Genomic DNA, 22,187 nt, shown 5'->3' on the forward strand with positions numbered 1-22,187 from the left:
AACATACCATGGAGAAAAGATAGTCCATTCAACAAATGGTGGGGGAAAACTGGAAATCCATATGAAGTAAAATGAAATTAATCCTCTATCTCTAACCCTGCACAAAACTCAAAATGGATCAAGGACTTAGGAATTAGACCAGAGACCCTTCACCTAATAGAAGACAAAGTAGACCCAAATCTTCATCATGTTGGCTTAGGATCAGACTTCCTTAACAAGACTCCCAAAGTACAAGAAATCAAAGCAAGAATAAATAAATGGGATGGACTCAAATTAAAAAGCTTTTTCTCAGCAAAGGATACAATCAAGAATGTGGAAAAGAGTCTACGGAGTGGGAGAAAATCTTTTCCACATGCACTTCAGATAGAGCACTTATCTCCAAAATTTATAAAGAACTTACAAAACTTTACACCAAAAATACAAAGAACCAAGTCAATAAATGGGCAAGGATCTGGACAGACACTTTACAGAAGAAGACATACAGGGGATTAATAAATATATGAAAAAGTGTTCAACATCTCTAGTAACTAGAGAAATGCAAATTAAAGCAACTCTAAGACTTCATCTTACTCCAATTAGAATGGCTATTATCAAGAACACAAACAATAATAGATGTTGGCGTGGATGTGGGGAAAAAGGCACACTTTTACATTGCTGGTGGAGTTGCAAAAACGTGTAGCCACTCTGGAAAGCAGTGTGGAGATTCCTCAGAAAACTTGGAATGGACCTACCTTTTGACCTAGTTTATACCCAAAACCTTATAATTAGCATACCACAGTAACACAGCCACATCAATGTTTATAGCAGCTTAATTCACAATAACTAGATTGTGGAACCAACCTAGATTCCCTTCAACAGATGAATGGATAAAGAAACTGTGGTATATATACACAATGGAATATTATTCAGCCACAAAGAAGAATAAAATTATGGCATTTGCAAATAAATGGATGGAACTGGAAAATATCATGCTAAGTGAAATAAACCAATCCCAGGAAATCAAAGGCCAAATGTTTTCCCTGATAAGTGGATGCTGATATATAATGGGGATGGGGGCATAGAGGGTGTGAGAAGAATAGAGGAACTTTAGATTATGTAGAAGGAAATGAGACTGAAGGGGGTATGAAAAATGGTGGAATGTGACAGACATCATTACCCTATGTACATGTATGATTACACAAATGGTATGAATCTACATTGTGCACAACCATAGAAATGAAATGATGTACCCCATTTGTGTATAATGAGTCATAATGCAGCCTATAAAAACTAAAAAAAATTTAAAAAAGAATAAACTTCCAATAGACATCTAAAAAAAAAAAAAATGAAAGGCTCAACTTTCAGTCAGCCTAGCTGCATTTCAAGTTCTTATTAGCTATACTACTTTATATAGCAGAATTATACTACTTTTTATAGCAGTTCCCTTTATTTCAGAAAGTTATTGGATACCATTCATGTACAGTCTTTGCCAAACTAGTCAACTTGGGTAACTCCAGGGTGAAGGCATATATGCAACTAGTTTAGGAGGATATAGGTGAAGGCACCCAGAAACCACTCCGGACATGAGAACTGGTGTAAGAGATTTTATTAAGAGGGCAGGCATAGTGTCTGCCCGCATGGTGAGAGAGAGAGAGAGAAAGAGAGAGAGAGAGAGAGAGAGAGAGAGAGAGAGAGAGACAGAGAGAGAGAGAGAGAGAGAGAGGAGAGAGAGAGAGAGAGAGAGAGAGAGAGAAAGCGAGGAGTATGGTGGTGGAGCTATTCTTAAGTCATGGAATTCCTGGGCTAATAACAATCTGGACCAATGACTGCAGAGAATGTTCCCAGGTGGACGAGTGGACCAATGACTGGCTAGGATGTTTGTAGACTAACGATCTGGGTTGCAAAATGGTGTAGGTGAGGCAGAATGATGGCGGCAGCAAAGTAGCAGTTCTGATGCCAATAATACCAACAAACAGAAAAATTTAAAGTCATACATGCTTAGGTCTTATCTAAACATAGGTATATTTTCTCTACTGATTCGTTCAACTTAATAAGATCAATAAAGAAAATCTAGTTGTCGTTTATTTTTTAACATAAATCATGTTTATAATGATAGTGGAAATTTATTTGGGTCTGTTAATTTCTATATGTCATAAAGTTAGTATTTCAGTAAACATTTTATAAGATAAGAGATGTACCTATTAGTATAAAATACAACTTTTAAGGTAAATCATTCATTGAACAACTACTGGATATAGGAATTTTATAGCAGATACTTTGAGATATTTTGAGACTCTTTGAAGTATTATATGCCTTATTTATGTCCAGTGATTGCCTCTCTATGATGTTTCAAAGATTTACAACATTCTCATAACACCCCTACCTGTATTGAGATTTCTATGATTGTCCCAAAATATTATTTTGGAGCTATTTCTTTTTTTACAAGATTTGTGCATTTGATTATTCCCCCCACCCATCTTTCATGCCATTGATTTATTTGGGCACATCAGGCCAGTGGCCTTGCAAAAATGTCTTCCTTGAGTCTGAGCATTTCTCCTGTTCCTTCATCCCCTGGGCTTCTTTGGCATTTCTTATTCGCAGGCCAGTGGGAATAGAACATCTAAGAGAGTCAGCATGTACATCTTGGTTATGAGTTGCTTCTTCATTCCAGCTTTTAAGGATCTTTTTAAAGAATCAGGTACCTATTTTTCTGCATGTATAAACCAGCCTTTCTGTATGTTGGCAGCAGGAATGTGGGCTAGAGGCCCAGGGTTTTCATTTCATTCTTACACAAAATTTTTCATAAAATGTTTTAACAATCTCTGTTCTCAGTTGAAACTTGTATATTCTATAAGTACATAATTCCTCTTGAAACTTGAGTGGAAATTTCATAGTTAATAAGATATGGAGTTGGCATTATCTCCCAAATCTCTACATCACTCTATCATGATACACTTAACTTGAAAATTCATTTTTGTGGTCACAAGGGAGGTCAGTAACCCTACTGTGAAAAATAGTACATATGGGGACATCTCCAATGATCACCTCCCTCATTTTCTTTATTCCCATTTGTTCTACAAGTGGACATCAAGATTTTAAAAGAACATCATTCTTACCAATTCTCTCTCATTGTCAAACTATCCTTGTTTTTACTCCTTTGTCTTTATCCTTTATCTATGTGTTCTTTACAAATTTTATCACTTTTGTTGACCTTTTTCCTCTATTTCAGCAGAGAGCACCTAACACCAGAGAGCAATATGGCCAGCTACAACATTATTTATGTAATTAGGTTGCAGAGTACAACTATAGACAATCACAGACTCACTGAAGGAAACCACTATTTATTTATCCACAAAACTGGATTAAAGTCACTGGGCAATTCAAATTTTCCTTGATATAAATAAAGGGGAAAAAAACCTGCAAATGAAACAAAACTAACCAAAGAAATAGCAACAAAAAGAAGTAAAAGGAAATCTTTCCATTCCTCCTAGCAGCCATTCAACCACATATCACAAGTCTGACTCTATTTTTCATACTTGGATTTTGATTTCATAGACAGAAAAAATATATCTTTTGTGTGAACTTGGTGGAGTTCCCATCTCTAGCTTACAATTTATCTGTACCCTTCTGAGTGTTCTCTTTTCTCAGGGACTTCACTCTATTCTTTGTGTCTTATCTTTGATACCCTCAAACCTGTCTTCTTTGACTCCTCTTTCTGTAAACTCATATCTTTCCACACTGTTATTCAAAGAATATTTATTAGACACCAGCCCTAAGCCTGTAATAGGGTCTAGCATCCAATACTGCATAGCACCAAACTTTGTGCCACTTTAAGACAAATCAAACTACACACACCTGTACACACCCACCAAAAATTATAAAGATGTTGTCATTTACCACTCTATCTGTAGTCTTCTCCAGTGAGTTGCCAGGAGGCCTGAGTTTGCATTACTAAATTATTAACAATTCCTGTCTTGTTAGCATAGAAACGGCCTCAGAAAGATGCTTAAACACCAATAAATTTACCAGTTCTTAACACTTAATATAAAGTATTTTATCAAAGCATTTTTAATAATACAATTTTGGAGAAGTTTCTGAGCTGTCATTAGATGTAAGTTCTGAGGATCACTGCTAATTAGCACAGATCTCTTTGCCACACACCTTGTCTTTGGTTAGTCTTCAAGTACTATAAGTGTTCAGAAACAGCAAGAGGAACCACAAGGATGTTGGTAATAGACTCATCTTACTTTACAGATTTACCCAGGAGGAGATGGACCCTGAGTGAATTCTATATTTTGCTTGTATCAGTGTCTTATGATATACTAGATAATACTCAGATTTCTAGACCCAACATTAGGTATTTCTAGACCCAACATTAGGTCTTTAAAACTAGAGTTTTAAAGACACATTGAAATCTGTAATTTTAACCAGCTCCCCAGGGCTTCTTGTGAACTCTTAAGTTCTGAGTTGTTACACTAAGTGGTTAGCACAACAAATACATAAATAGTAGGCCTTAGTTACTGTTTATGAGAATTTGTCTGCCACTCATATTCTTAATATTTACTTCATCACTTTTCAGGTAATTAGTTTCATTTCTGTCACAGTGATCGACATTAGCTATCAATTTAGATCATTGTTTGGATGTTTGAAAAACAAAATAAATTATATGTGTGTGATTACTGTTCATTTTATCAATCATAGATTTGTTTTGACATGTCATTACCAGCTAGAATTTTGTTTAAATGGTAATGTCTACCTTTCACTTATAATGATATTAGTTCTGATTTTAGAAAACGGAATGATAATGTCATAATGAAAATTAAACAATTGTAGGTATTGCCATGATAACATCATGGAAAAGGCAAACTCTTCCTAGAAGCTATTTCTCAAATGAAAGAAATAGAATACTTGTAATTCAGATTTTAAAAAGTCACAGAGAACCATTAAAATTTAATTGAAAACAAAGTTATAACATGTCATTTTCTACTGATAACCTGGAAAGAACTAAGTATAAATGCCTGCTATAGAATTAATTTCCTCATGAAAATACATAGCTATAAAATACTACGAAAGGTAGAAATATTGAAAACTGTGGTGGAAAACACACCATCCAATATCCTAGGAGAAAAAATATTTTCAAATAGTAGTCAATATAGCCCATTAGTAATTTGTTTAAAAATGGTAGCTTATGGAAGAATTCCTTTATGAACATTAAGAAACTATGATTTTTTGGCTTATATAAAATTTCATTTTCGTCTTAGTTTTTAATATTTTTGGATTTTTTTCAGCTTTGCTCAGGTATTGTTGATGTATAAGATCATCTCATATAAATTGTACAATATAAAGCTTTAGTATATGTGTATATTGTGAAATCATGACCACAATCAAATTAGTCAACACATCTATCTCTTCACAAAGCTAGCTTTTCTTCTTCCTTCTTTCTTTCCTTCCTTCCTTTCTTTTCTTTTCTCTTTTTTCTTTCTTTCTTTCTCTCTTTCTTTTTCTTTCTCTTTCTTCCTTTGTTTCTCTTTCTCCCTCCCTTTCATTTTTTCTTCAAAAACATCAAATCCACACTAAGTTCAAGTTTACAGTACATAATAACAATATTAATCCTAGTTACCATGTTACATATGAGATTCCCAGAACGCATTCATCATATGAATGAAAGTTTGTACCAAATTTGACCCAACTCTTCCCATTTCTTCCGTTCACCAGTTCCCGTAATGACACTTCTACTCTGTCTGTGTTTGGCTTTTTAGAGTCCACATTAAGTGAGATCATATGAATATAGGTGCATAAATCAAACAAAGTTAAATCTAATAGAAATGAGCAAAATAATTCAATAGACACTTAAAAACAGGTATCAGTAAAAAGACATATGAAGAGGTGCTCAGTATCATTACTCATGAGGGAAATGTCATCATGAAATGCCATTACACATCTCTACACGTCTTCTGTCTGACTTACTTCACTTAGCAAGATGCTCTCAAGATCAATTCATATTGTCACAAGTGACAGAATGTATGGATGAATAATATTCAGTTGTGTGTATGCATATACTCCACTGATCACATGTACTATGTTTTCTGTAACCTATGCTTACTTCTTTTGAACAGAACATTTGTGAAGTTCATTAGTTTATTTAACAAAATTCAGAGCTGCAAGTATATTCGTTCTATGAATGTATCATAATTTACTGTGTATTTGATAGAATCAGAAATCTAAATTCTTTTCAATGTGAAGCTACTATAAATTAAACTTCTACAAACATTCTTGCATGTGTGTTTTGTAGTGCTAGTGTGTATATTTTGGTAGCACTGCATATATGTATCTAAGAATTAAGTGCTTTATTAATGAGCTACAGATAATAGTTTTAATAAATAGTGATAATTTTTCAAGAATATTGAACTAGTTTACTCTTTCAAAACTTGTTAGTGTCTTTGTACTAATTTTTAGAGTGATGACTAGTGTATGAGGTTTCCTGTTACTTCCCATTCTTAATAATATTTATATTTGCCTGTTTTAATTTTCCATGTATTCATTTATGTCCAGATTTTACCCATCCAGTTGTGTGTGGCTATATTTCACTATGACATTTCCATGATGACTAATGAGGTTGAGCACCTCTTTATATGCTTATTGACTATTAATTCCTGTATTTTCATTAAGTGTCTATTGAATTATGTGCATATTTCTATTAGATTTAGTTTTATCTAATTTATATGTTCTTTGTATATTCTAAGCCCTTTATTTAGTTTCATTTGATTATACATGTGAATATACATATGCTTTTATATCTAAACCCTTTATTAGTTATGTATCTTACAATATGTTTTCTGCTTTGTGGTTTGCAATTTCACCTTCATAATGAAGTCTTACTTTCTATATTTACCTGGCCAGTTGGTGCCCTGTATTGTCCTATTTAAGAATGTTTTCATTTCTGTGATCCCAGATTCATTGTAGCATTATTCACAATAGCCAAGACATGGAAAGAGCTTATGTGTCTATCAATGGATAAATAGAGAAAATGTGGTATATTTACAGAATGGAATGTATTTAGCACTTAAAAAGAGCAAATGTTTCACTTGCTAGAATATGGGTGAATCTGGAGTATATTATATTAAACGAAATAAGCCAGGTACAGAAAGACAAATACACCTTGATCTCATTTACATACGGAATTTAAAACAGGTGAACTGTTTAACCGAGTAGTGGTTCCATAGTTACATTCACTTTCTGATAATTCATTCAGCTCTTATTTCTTACTTTCCTTATAAGGTCATAATTCAACAAAAGTCTTAAATAGCTTATGATGCAATTCAGCAAATGAAGTGCAGATATAAAAATTTTAGTCAAACAACAAATTGAACTAAAAAAAGTTTGTTTGTGGTACATTCAATGAAAATAATTTTCTGATTACATCAGATGGTTATACTAATTTAAAACAATGTTACATAAAGTTGTTATTTAATTAAAAGTACAATATATAAAATCTTCTAAACCCTGTTATTTAATTGAGAATATAATATCTTTTCAGCAATAGTGTTCATGTGTATTCTGTTTTAGAAAAATATATTCCAATTGACAATATGTTTATTCAGTTCTTAATTGGATAAGAGGCACTGCAGTAGGTAAAAAAAACAAGAAATAGCACTTCTCTTAAGAAATGAGCCTTCTCAGTAAAAATTTAAGTCTTGTGAGCTCTTTTATATTTAATATAGTTTCAAACTTTAATATGCCTTTTCCATATGAGATATAATCATTGTGAAGTTCCAATGTTTGTGTCCTTTATATGTTTTAAAAAAGGGAAACCCTTTAATCTAAAGGTGAAGTTCATACTAGTAGTTTTAAAAATATATCAGTGTGGAAGCAATTGAAAAGGATTTTAAAGGATTGAGGAATGGCTATACTTGTGACAGGAAATGATTAAAGGTAAGGGTGAGACAAGGGCACTCCAGGAGATGATTACTTGAGCTGAAAAAGAACTGTTGAAAATTGTGGGATATTTCCAAATAACAACTGATCACAGTGTTTGCTAGTGTTGTAAAATAAAAATCTGAAAGAAATGTAAGATAAGATTTGGAAGTCATTGGAGTTACTTTGTAAAGAACTTGAGAAAACAGGATAAGGATTACTTATTTAATTTAGTAGGAATTAGAAAAATTCCATTGAGGAGTTTTGAGTTTTAGATAATGTTTAAGCATATTAATTTACCACTGACACAGTATGAATAAACAAGGAAGATTTAAAGTAAATTGAACTTTAAGAGGGTATAATACTAATCTAAATAAGAGAAAATAAGCCAATCATCAGGTATAGTAAAAGGAGTAGAAAAAAAATATGACTCACCCACAAAAAAACCAAACAATTCCCCCCAAAACAAACAAAAATAAACAGAAACCTCCATAATTAGACAGAAAACCAGAAAAGAGAAATTGGGGTTTTAGACAACTTTAAATTTTGAGGTGTATATTACTAGATTGCACAAGGTGTTTTAGGGTTTAAATATGAGGTGTCCCCAGAGCCCACATGTGAGAAATGCAAGAATTTTCAGAGGTGAAATGATAATTATGAGAGCCGTAACCTAATCAGTGGATTAATCCACTGATATGAATTAATTTGGTGGTAACTGTAGGCAGGTAGTGTGTGCCTGGAGGAAATAGGTTACTATGGACTCTCCCTGCTTCAAGACTGTCATGTCCTAGCCACTTTGTTTTGCTGCAACTTTCTGCCATGTTGTTCTGCCACACCTGGGACCCAGAGCCAAAATAAAACTTCCCTCCTCTAAGTTGTTCTTGTCAGGTCTTTTGATCACAACAAAGAAAAGCTGATTAATATAGGTTATAAAAGATAGACCCAGTCAAGTAAGCGGAAAGGTCATTTTCTTTATGTCCATAGAAATTTGTTAGTAAAAGAGAGATTGGAGGACAAATGAAAGTAAAGTCAGAGAATGATCAAGGAAAGATATTTTCTTTGAGTTCAAACAATACATTTTCTCTCATCATAATTGATCAATTATATTTCAAATGTGTTTATTTGGCTTTTTCTGAGAAATACATTAATATTCTAAATGATTTTCAAATACCGTCTCAAAATTGCTATTTCTTTTTGTATCATAATTGATACATAGTTGGGGTAGATAGGGGTTCTCAAGTTCAAAAGAATCTGAAAAGACTTTCATATTATTTTAGCAAGGCATAAAGAGATAATTGATTAAAATTCCAGGATTCAAAGCATATATGAATATTTAATTTTCCAAACAAATATATAAGAAAATACCACTTAAAATAAAACATAGCAAATGCTTATAGCAACTCAAAGCCCAATATTTAAAAATACATTATCACTTGATAATTTCATATTTTATAAATATATTAGCCAACAGTTATATTTATAATACATGGTATTGGAAAAACTGGATATCCATACGTAGAAGAATGAAAGTAGACCCTCATCTCACACCATAAAAATAAAAATCAACTCAAAATTTATAAAGGACTTCAACAAAAATCTAAAATGATAAAATTACGAGAAGAAAACATAGGGGAAAATTTCCATGACATTGGTCTGGGCGATGATTTTTGGGATATAGCTCTAACATACTGACAACAAAAACAAAAGTAGACAAATGGAATTTCATCAAATTAAAAAGCTTCTGCACAGGAAAGGAAATAATCAATATGGAAGAGACATCCCACAGATTGAAATAAACATTTGCAAACAATACACCTGCTGAAAATTTATTATCCAAAATATTTAAGGAACTCTAACAATTTAATATCCAGGAAAGAAATAGCTCCATTAAAAACTGGATAAATGATCTGGATATTTTTCAAAAGAAGACAAATAACAAATATATGAAAATAAGTTCAAAATCAGCAGTCATCAGAGAAATACATACTAAAATCAGAGTGAGGTATGACTTCATACTTTCACACAGTGGCTATTATCAAAAAAAGTAAAAGATAACAAAGATCAACAAGATATATGCTCCAGCTTTCTTTTCTTCTTAACCTTTACAAAATATTGGTGAGTAGCTCAGTGCTTTTGCTGTCTTAAATCGTTGGGCCAACAATTTTTCACTACCTCAAAATTTGTCTTCATAAAACCCAAGAAACCAACCAACCAACCAACCAACCAACCAACATACTTCCCTCTATTTATTATTTCCATATAAAATCATACTTAAACTGTAAGTGTAGAAAAAGATAGTGAAACTAAGTCCGTTCTCCAATTTCCATCAGCAGAGGAGAATGTTGGCAGATTACATGTTCTTTCAGGGATATTCTAGACTCCTTCATTCGTATACGCAAATATATTGTTAAAAAAGCATATTTCACACATCCAGATTGCTTTCACTCAACATTATGTCTTGGTAGTCACTCCTTCTCATAAATTTTTGTAGTAGTTAGATAGAATATATAGCATGGTTATTTAATCTTCTGTGCATAGTTTATTGAAGCATTGCTTGCAATGCATTACTTGCATATACTTTCTTGGTCATGTGTGATGATAAATATTTAAATTGGATTACCAGAAATGGCATTACTGCTCAAACTGTCTCAAATATTATTCTAAAGTGCTTTTAACAACTTACAATTGATGAGGTATATAAGAGTGCTTATTTCCCTCCCCACTGTATATTATATTTTGACCTTTATATATTTATAGATGAATGATAGTATTACACATTTTTTTATTTTCATTTCTTATAAAATTTTGGTTTAATAACTTTACATATGATTAAAAACCAATGTATTTTTTCCTCCCAGTGAACTGTTAACTCAAATATTTTGTCCATTTTTCTATTTCCTTTATATGCTGGAACTTTTCCTTTGTTAAAGGGATGAGCCTGTTGTCTGTGTAGTAGACATGAACACTGATAATTGAAATTTCAGCTTCTCTCCTTCCAATCACTCAAATGCATATGGGTTGACCTGGCCATTTCACTTTCTTTAGAAAATTATGAATAACAATAACTTCTAACATTTCTAGGCTGAAATATTTAAGAGAATTTGTGACTCTTTCTCTGAGTATTTCCTCCCTTGTTTCAACATATCTTGAAGCTTGATGTTAAGTGGTGGCAGCATTGGAATGTTGAAGCCACTTTTGGTCTATGAGTCTGAATGTCTGGGATCAGAGTACTGTCTCAATGTGTTCTGGGCATGTCAAATGAGTGAGAAATTTTTGCTGTTTTAAGCCACTGAGATTTCAGATAAGTTCTCATCAATCATAATCTATTCTATCTTGATTAACAACTGTCACATATTTTGTAAATTTTTTGTGTCTCTAATTTTAATGTTCTCATGCTATACAGAAAATTGTCATGTGAATCTAGGGAAGTTTTTGATTTGCCTCTAGATTTGTGTCATGTACAAAAAGATCTCTTAGAATATGAAACAAATTCTTAACCATGTGTGGTTGTACATGTCTGTAATTCAAGTGACTCAGGAAGCTGAGGCAGGAGAATCACAACTTCAAGTTCAGTCTCAGCAATTTCAAGGACCAAGCAGCTCAAAATTAAAAAGTAACAAGTGCATTGTGAGTCATCTTAAGGAAGTCTGTCCTAAGCTGACATGTTGAAGATTTGGACCTACTTTTTCTTATATTAGTTGCAGGGTCTCTGGTCTAATTCCTAAGTCCTTGATCATTTTGAGTTGAGTTTTGTGCAGGGTGAGAGATAGAGGTTTAATTTCATTTGACTGCATATGGATTTCCAGTTTTGCCAGCACCATTTTTTGAAAAGGCTATCTTTTCTCCATTATTTTGACACCTTTTTCTAGTACGAGATAACTGTATTTATATGGGTTCGTCTCTGTGTCTTCTATTCTGTACTATTGGTCTACCTGTCTATTTTGGTGCCAATACCATGCTATTTTTGTTATTATTACTCTGTAGTATAGTTGAAGCTCTGGTATTGTGTTACCACCTGCTTCACTCTTCCTGCTAAGGATTTCTTTAGTTATTCTGGGTCTCTTATTTTTCTAAATGAATTTCATGATTGCTTTCTCTATTTCTGTGAGGTACATCATTGTTATTTTAATTGGAATTGCATTGAATTTGCATAACACAAGAAATAAAAGTAGGAATCAATAATTGGGATAGATTCAAACTGAAAAACTTTTTCTCAGCAAATGAAACAATCAACAATGTGAATAGAGAGCCTATAGAGTGGGAGAAAATCTTTGCCACACACACTTCAGATAGAGTGCTAATCTCCACAATGTATAAAGAACAAAAAAATCTTCACACCAAGAACACAAATAACCCAATCAATAAATGGGCTAAGGAAATGAGCAGACACTTTACAGAAGAAGATCTACAAGCAATCAACAGATATATGAAAAAAATATTCAACAGCTCTAATAATAAGAGAAATGCAAGTCAAAACTACCCTAAGATTTCATCTCACCCCAATTAGAATACCTATTATCAAGAATACAAGCAACAATAAGTGTTGGCAAGGATATGAGGAAAAAGGTACACTCATACCTTGCTGATGGGTTTGCAAATTGGTGCAGCCACTCTGGAAAGCAGTGTGGAGATTCCTTAGAAAATTTGGAATAGAACCACCATTTGACCCAGCTATCCCACTCCTTGGCCTATACCCAAAGGACTTAAAATCAGCATACTGCAGTGATGCAGTCACATCAATATTTATAGCAGCTCAATTCACAATAGCTAGATTGTGGAACCAACCTAGATGTCTTTCAATATATGAATGGATAAAGAAACTGGTATATATATATATATACACACACACAATGGAATATTATTCAGCCATAAAGAAGAATAAAATTATGGCATTTGCAGATAAATGGATGGAGTTGGAGAATATCATTCTAAGTGAAATAAACCAACCTCACAACACCAAAGACTGAATGATTTCTTGATATGTGGATGATATATATAACGGGGGGTAGGGGTAGGCAAGAATGGAGGAAGGATGGATTGTATAGAGGAAAATGAGGGGGAGGGGAAGGAAAGATAATAGAATGAGACAAACATCATTACCCTATGTACATGTATGATTATGCAATGGTGTGACTGTACTTTGTGTACAACCAGAGATGAAAGTTGTACCCCATTTGTGTACACTGAATCAAATTTTTAAAAAAGCAGAAAAAAAATAAAAACAAACAAGTGTGGGGGATATAGCTCAGTGTAAAAATGCCCAAGTTTAATCCTAGTTAAAAAACAAAAAGGGGAAAAGAAAACATATCCTTAGGTTTTCTTCTAGTATTTTGTGTTTTCTTTTTAGGTTTTACACTTTTGCTCTATTAAATTATTTTGACTTAATAAGAGAGAAATGCATTTTAAAAAAATATTGGATTTTTTTTCTCTAATAGTCTTTATTAATGTTTCTCATTTCTTTTATATTCCATAATTCTCAAATATGTAACTTCTGTGTGTTTTAATATTTTTTCATGATTTACCACTGAACCACCTGTTTTACATATCCTTCTAAGATGTTTTAATGGATTTTTAGCATATTTTAACTTTTCAAAAGGTTTTAGGTTTCAGGTTTAAGGTTATAGGTTTTACAAAATTTCTATTATTTTTCCTATTTACTTTTCTATTTGGTCTTCTTGTGTTTTATCCTATTTCTGACTGTCTGACATTCTTTCCAGCAATGCCTCTCTAGGTTTTGCACTCTCCTTAAGTTTTTGGCTTTCAAATTTGCTTCAAATATCAATGTGGTCAAATAGGAATGCCCTAAATAAAACTATAATAACATTTACCCATTCTTTTCCTCCTACCATCTTCAGATGAATTTTCATGTCATCTCATTTTCAAGTTGAATCTTTCTTACCCATTTCTTTGCTGACAGTAGTCATTATCCAATTCATCTAGGAACATAGCCTACTGTTAACTAAATCAGTTTCCTGTGTCTTTCATTTCTCTTTTATTTTAAGTTCTTTGTCTTGGATGTCAAACAAGCATATATTTATTTCAGTCTCAAAACTGCTTCTTCTTGATTTGCCACATCAGTGAAAAACTTTTCAAAGAAATTAGTCATATAATAATATAATATATAAATAATATAATAATATGCTTTTCAAAGAAATTATTCATATGATCTTACTTTTCTTTCATATTATTACTCTTCAAAATTTTGAAACATGAAATATTTTCTATGATTTTAATGATATTGTGCTCTAAAATTATATTGATTCTAATCTTTGATGGAAGATGTTATAATCTTTCCATATTCAACTTTCATTAGCATTTATACCTGATTACTCTCTCCCTCTTGAAAACCAATTTTAATGCAGTTCTAGAATTTTTCCCATACTTTCTGATGATTCTCCTGTTTCAGATTCCTTTGGGCCTTTTCCCTTTAGGTAGTCTTCCATTGATGGGACCTAGTGGTCCTTTGTTATCATTTCAACTGTTAATCTATGTGACACAGTATATGGTTTTCACTCTTAAATTTCAACATAAAACTATATACCATGGCACATACCTTTAATCCCAGCTACTCAGGAGGCTGAAGCAGGAAAATTGTAAGTTTGAGACCAGTCTCAGCAATTTAGTGACTCTTACTTAAAAAAAAAAAAAAAAAAAGTTTTAAAAAGGATTAAAGATGTAGCTAAGAGGACAGTCCTTGCCTAGCATGTGCAAGTCCCTGGGTTCAATTCCCTGTAGTACCAGAAAAAAAAAATCCATAGCTGCACTCACAATAACACTTTATTTGAATAACCCAATCCCCTCATATTGCCAACTTAAAGACTGAAAAAAAAAAAAAAAAAACACCTCACTATTTATCTCTTTGATATGTGGTATTATTAAGCTTATTTCTGTTCTCTAAATGATATCCCCATTTGTCTTGCTTTTACTTTTTTTCAAAATATTTTAAGACCATTACATTTCAAAAGACAATTTAGAAATTCTGGGGTAGGATGAAAGCAAATCAGTATTGGAAACCATGAACGTAGGACTTCTCAGAACCTGTATGTTACACAGCTGAAATTTATCAACTAGAAGAATGGAAAAGATTCCCATTTACCAACCATTGTTAGGGCCTCATGGGAGAAGGCTTGCTCTACTTATTAACTCTTGCACACTTCTGAGTTGTAGGCGTGAGTGCCTTATGGGGTTCTGCAGTTATCCCATTCCCTAGTTTCTAAAAAGTTCCAGGGCAGAAAGAAAGAGGTTCAGGGTAAGCTCATAGGTGGGCACACCTGAGTTGCACTTACAGGGAGCTAGTTTCTGAAGGCCAAACATGCATGGATATGCTTCCATCATTGCCAAAATAATAGATGAGTGGGGAGAATGGGAAGCAGCGGAATGTCTAGCTCACTGTAAATATCTTATATTTTAACAGATTAGATTACTATTCATTTATAAAACCTGACCTCCATGTACCCATTTGTTCATTTTGACCAAGTTAATAGGTATCTTCAGACGACTTTCTTCCTAATTCTGCCAATTCAAATCCTACCTAGTCTTCAATTTCCAGCTCAAATGGTTTCTCCTTTAATTTGCCTGATTATTAAGATGCTACCATGCTTCCTAACTCTTATAATTTCCAAATAGGGATCTCTGGATCCTTGTTAAGGACGAGATATTTGTATTTTCCTTGTAGTGTTTGATTCTGTTCTAGTTATTGAGATTAGAAATCTTTGTCATGATGCTGTTATATCTGTGACCAGTTTTAAATTTTATTTTCATCTCAATTATCTCATATACATAATCTAGATTAATATCTATTTTTCAAATATCTATTTTGCTGGGTTATATCAATTTTTCAATAATAAATTATAAGTAATGTGTTCATATCACATAAATGCTCTCAAAGTTCCCTTGCCACCTTCAAGGCTACACTAGAGATGAGGCATGTGATTATTGTTTTCTATTTTTCCCTGAAATGATTCATTGCAAATTTAGCTGTGTTTTGATCTCCAGGGAGGATGACTATTTTTTTCAGTTTATTTGTTTCCATGCCCAACACAGATATCATCTTGCAATAAAGGGGTAGAGGGGACAGGAGATGTTGAAGTCTTGGGACAAGGCTAATGATAGTTTGGTCCGATCAGAGACAGCATGCTTCTGCTGCTGTGCTCCTGCTGCCGGCTCTACTCTGAATTTTCAACTTGCTGAAATAATGCGTCTCCTAGATTTTCAGACCTATTTGAGTTGAGTTTTCTGGTTTCATTGTTGAAACATGAAAAATACAATGTTCTTCCATATAGATGTACTATTATTTATACTTTGCATTTATCTCAGGTTCTGTGGCTGTCCCCTGCATAAGGTCAGGTGCCAGCAAAATATTAAACTACAGGAAACAGAACAGCCTCCGAGAAACATGACTCGACATGCAGGGTGGGACAGCTTGAGGCTTCTCCACTGTGCACAGCATTTGTTCTTTCAGGGCTCCCCACCGCATCTGAAGCTTCACATCCCTGGAAGCAACTGCCCATATGTTCACCTTTATTACCAACCTGCAGTTTCCAGGCATCTGCTAAATTACAATTTTGAGTGCTCAATGGTGATTTCATTTGTGTAGGAAAAGGAGACTCTTTGCCCCTCATTAAGTTAGAATGGCATTGCACCTTACCATAGAGCTGGCATATAGGTCCTTTGAAAGAGTCAGGTAGAGCTAAAATGATTAGAAACCCTAAAAGGATTAGAAACTTCTGTGTGCCTTTAGGGGTTGTACTCATGTGTGTTTATTGTTCTTTCTCAGTCCAATGAATCTCTCAGATTCCTTTCTCTGAGAGACAGGGATTTTCAATAATGTAGAATTAGCTTTGCTCCTGTCTAAGTCCCCTATGTCTTTTTAACCCCAAGGAACAGACTATGCAGAAGAATGCTGGCCACAGAGCTACAGATGCTCCCCAATCCCACACAAGCTGATTGCTCATGGAGGTTCCCTTTTTGCACCTTTCTGCAAAGCTTCCAGCTCATTCTGTCACAGCCCCTGATAGGACAGCAGTGCCTGCAATATTCTTGGTCAGCCTTTCATTCCTCTGTTAACTTTTCTTGTCAGTGCAGTTGAGTTATCAAAATGGTATAAGTGTTATGTCAATACCGTTTCATATATAAAACACTAGCCATGCAAAGGCTAAGCCAAATTGTTTTCCAACTAAATGCTGGCAGCCTGCTCTTATAGATTAAGACTAGGTCTCTCCACAAAGCACTGAAGCAGCAAATTTAAAAGGAGGCAAATAGAACATAGACTATTTGGCAACAGAGATAAAACAGTTCATTACCTGGTTAATGTTTGCATTTTTTTCTGGTTTAGAGCAAGCATAAAATTACAGATAACAAAGTGACACTTAATAGACACTGGACAGTTCAAGACAAATGTAACTTTTAAAGATATTCCTCTTCTATTTGTAGAAAAATAAGGAGTAGGGAATATAGGTTTTTTCAGGTACAAATCACAAAGACAGAACACATAGAGTAAAGGACTAGCCCCAATTCTGTACATTTTTAACTATGGAAATCTGGCCAAATCTCTTTCTTCCTTGCAGGGACTTAATTTTCAAATTCATTATGAAGAAATTAAAACAGATGTCTTCTATAGTGCATAAGGTTGTGGCAAAAATGAAACCGCATTGCAGATGTGAAAGCGCATTTGAAATTCTAAATCATGACCAAACCTATACTACTTTTTTACTTGAAAATGCATTACATTGAGTTTGCAGTCTCATAACCTGAGAGTCAAAAAGGCACAGAACACGTGGCTTTGACTGAGATAGTCATGATTCACAGAGATGTTATATTTAATCTGACAGCCACTCAGAGAGACACTTTAGAAACTATCTAGTCCATCTCTAGCTAGAAGCCCATATACTTCTTGGCAGAGGAATTTTTCTGCCATATTTGGATACATCCTGTGATAAGGAGTTTACCAGTTATCTTTTGAAGCTTAATATCTGTTCTCTGAAGTGAACTGCATCACCTTTTGCACAAAGCATGGGTCTTTTAAGAAAAAGTTTCAAGTTTTTGCTTTGCCATTGTTTTCTCAAACTAGACAAGTGAGTCTCAGAGTTAACTGCCTCATTTATAAAAGTGTGGTAATAGTGCTACTCACATTGTGGGGTTTTCATGAGTTTCAAAGTTCTTTAAAGATGCTAGTTATTATTCTGAAGGGAGAATTCATTTTACCTTTCTCACTGCAATATCATATTTGTTTACTGGCAGCAATAATAGAGTGTCAAAGGTGATATGTGTCATTCATATCTAAAGTACCAGTCGTAAATGTTAATCTTTTAAAAAAAAAAGTTCCATTAGTACTAAGAGAAAATGAGGGATTACACATGAACTCTGAAAAACCTGTAATACAGCTCGATTAAAAAGCATTGAGAATTTTTTTTCAACATCATATGATAAACAAGAAATAAAAAGTGTTTGAGCATGAATGGTGAAGTAACTCATGAAATAAAGCATAGGCCAGGAATCTTAATCTAAAAGGGGGATGCTAAAGGTTTTTTCCCTGAACAGGCACAGGCTGGAATGAGTTAAGATTATAACATAGACAACTTATCACTGTCACTGGTCTTGCCTGTCTCCAGATTCTTTCTGCATATGTCAGAAGTCCCCATCTCATACTCTCTTTTCTGCACTCACCCTAGGAAAGGAACTTTTCTTGTTTCTTATTAGGTGCTTCAACTAATCTAATAGGCATCAACAACCACACTAATGTCATTTGGTTGTGTTTGGATCATTAACTTTTCAAATTCTTCATTCACTTCCTTCATCTATAAAGTAACGACACCACCACCACAGCATTGTTTAAGAATTAAATGAGAAAATCCATATTAAGCATTTAGAAGATCGTCCCACGCATAGTGAGGTTCATTGATTTCCAAGTATCATTATAATGCCACACTTAAGACAGCTTTGCATTATCCTTTTAAAAGTTTGTTCATCAAATAGAAATAGCTCGAGAACTAGAATGCCCAGCTTTGGAACTTAGATTTATTAATTGTTGTCTGTGTTGTGGTAAGCATTATTTCAGTTCTGATTTTCAGTTCTTATGTAACGGGGAAAATAATAGTACCCACCTAATAAAGGCATTGTGAGGATTAAATGAGAAAAACCTGGTAAAAGGGTTGGAACAGTGAACGCACAGAGTAAATAAATATTAACTATTTGTTATCACTGTAAATAGGAAGGATTTCATCTGGTGTTTTCAAAGGGAAAATGTTAATTTTATATTTTGCCTGTTACTAAACATGTTCAGAGAATGATGTAAAAACTTGTAGGGAAAAATTGCATAAGCTTTAGGAGAGGAAGTTTCCCTAATTGTAGCAGATCTTTTTGTTCTTCTGACCTCCTACTTTTGCTTCCAGAAGTAGAGACTCATGTTAGCATTCCTTTACCAACCATTGAGTTTAGAACAGAATGGCATAGGTCTTACTGTATTTCTGTGGGGAGGAGATATTAGTATGTAATTCCTAGCAGAGAAGTACATACCATTCCAATTCAATCAGTCCTATTATCTATTGAGCAAATGAATTAAAGAGTGGTTAACATACCATTACAAAGAGTGTTGGGGATTTTAATGCATCATTTTTGCTGAATTGGTAGGATACTGGTGGGAATAGAACACAGAGCCAAGCAAAGCTCCTCTCAGGGTCACTTTTGTTGTGTGTGTGTGCCAGAGGACAGGAGAATGACTGGAGCCAGGCAGTTATCCATCCAACCCTCCACTACCCCAGCAACTGGGCTGCCGTGGAGGACCACCCACCCTGTCAGTCACAGGTACCTGAGCATGGTGCTGGGGGAAGGAATAGCAGGAATCCTGAGAGCACCTGAGAGCCTTCAGTGTGGGCACTGGCATGGGTACACACACAGCTTGCTGTGCCTCTGGTCTCAGAGGGAAAGTCTCCTGACCTCTGGTTCTTGAAGGTCACCTTGTTCTCTTTCATGTTGTAACATGTTCTTACAATGCAGGGCACCTAGCAGGCAGAGGTCACTGTCACCATGCTGAGTCAAGTTGAGTTTGTGAGGTAGCTACCCACAAGTCATTACAGTGGAGTGTCTATGGGATAATAGAGATGGGAATAGACAGGGGTTTCTGAGCAGCCCAGAATGAGATAGCAGCTTACCTCAAAATATAGCGCGTGGCTACTTCATAGTAGGGGTTTATTGGAAGATGACAGATGGTCTTTTTCCAAAGTGGGGCTACTGTTCAGATTTCAGATTACTTATTTTAGTGGGTTGGAAACCTATGAGGATTGTGAAACTTTCCAGTAGCTTGGATTGCCCACATCCATACTGATGGAGTTTGTTGGGATTCTTACCCTTACCTCTGCAAAGGGAAGAATTCCCCCCACCTCCTGCCCAACTATTAAACCAAGATAGAAGATGTTGGGGTTTTGTTTCTCTTAGTATGCTGCTGTCCAAGGTCTTTGAGTTTTGTGATGTTTCAGTCTCTTTCTTATTTATTTCCCATACTCTCTCACAATCACCTCAAAATAAAGTGTACACTTTTAAATTTGGTTCTTCTTTCTGGGGGAGCAGATGAGTGCTGGGTATCTCTCTTCAGCCATCTTGAATCTCCCAACACATAGTCTTCTATGGATCTTTCAAATAGAAGGAATACCTAACCTCTTGCTTCCAATGACAGTTTTAAGGGGCTCACCTGGCCTCATCTTTCTGGAATGTTTCCACTATTGCTCTTCAAGTTGTAGCTCAGGAAACAATTATGTAGGGTTGACCTGGACATAAATCAAGTTTTTAACCCTAGAAATCAGAAATTTTCTGATGGATCCATCATGGTTGTTTCCAGAGAAGCTCTGGCTCAGGGTAGCCTAGGTTCTCTACTTTCCTCTGATCTCAACGTCTGTTCTTTTTATTTTTTTCACATATGAATATTACTTCACTTTTACAAATGTCTGCAAATTTTCCATCTTGAAATAAAATTAAGCTCACTTCTGCATACTTCCAGAGTTTCCTTATCAGCATTCGCTCATTAATTAACATAGTACTCAGCAGGGCATGTATGTTAATAAAAGGACTAATGGAGTAATTTGTTCTAACGGAGACCTCTAGGGTGACAGTAGATATACAGTATGTGAAGTCTCTATTTAATTACCACCTTATAGGAAAAGACACATGTCCTAAATCATAATGCTTAAGATTCATGACTCTTCATCTAATTCTCAAACTTGATTTTCTTTACAGATTTGTAGTCTTTGAAGGAAAGATGACCAAGTATAATTAAGGAAAATCCTTATAATAATATTAAAAATGCACACGGAGAATACACACTGAGGTCATTTTTATTATTTTTTTCCAATGAATCTTATGACCATTCTGTTTTTGAGTATGTGACATAAATGAATAAATATCACCTGAAAGTGACAAAATTAGCATTATTACATTGATTGCATAGATTGGAAGGTCTTAGAATAGGTTCCCAGATCTTCCCATTTACCAAAGTACTAAAGGTAATAAAATGAAAAGGTAATAATACATTACTGAGGGAATGACAGAGATTAGTATGACCATCAAAGCTTGAAAGATTCAGATGTGATTATTTGTATCACATCACAATTTAATTCTCCAGTTTGCTAATTACACAAGATAAATGAAATGCAAAGAAGGGTGATGGATTATTTTAAGACTAATCTTTGAGAGACTTCAATTATAGAACCTGTTGGAAATGTTTTTTGTGTGGATCAAATTGATTCAGTCTTAGACACTGAAATGCAACTAGTGATCTCAATTTTTTTTCTCTATGCCAAAAAACCTTGAACCTTGAAATTAATTTGTTTTCACCCAGTACATTCCACCATCATATCTTAGATCATAACTATCACTTAATTCTGTGCCACAGTTTGGTGACATTGACACTCTCACTATCCCACAAGATCGTGTTGGTTCGCATTTTAAAATTATACTGATAAGGAAACTGAAGGGCAGAAAGTGACAGGAACAAAGTTGACTTGGTAAGATATATTTCAGTAAAGTTCCTAATGATCATTTTAATGGTGTATATAAGTATCAACACTAAAGTGAGTAAGCAGTTCTGTTTCTAAGAAAAGACATTGAGTACACATCCTTGATATTTTAGATGCAATGCATAAAAGCACTTTTCTCTTGATTTTTTAATTTTTATACCTCCTGCCCTAAAAATGCTACAAGCTTTGATTAGATAAGAAAGTTAATTAGTGGATCCAGACAGCAGTACCAACTAGGCCAACTTATCATTAAGACTCACTGGATCTTAGGGCAGTTGGAAGGAACCC

Source organism: Sciurus carolinensis, chromosome 2, assembly GCF_902686445.1.
Source record: "Sciurus carolinensis chromosome 2, mSciCar1.2, whole genome shotgun sequence".
Lineage (NCBI taxonomy): Eukaryota > Metazoa > Chordata > Mammalia > Rodentia > Sciuridae > Sciurus > Sciurus carolinensis.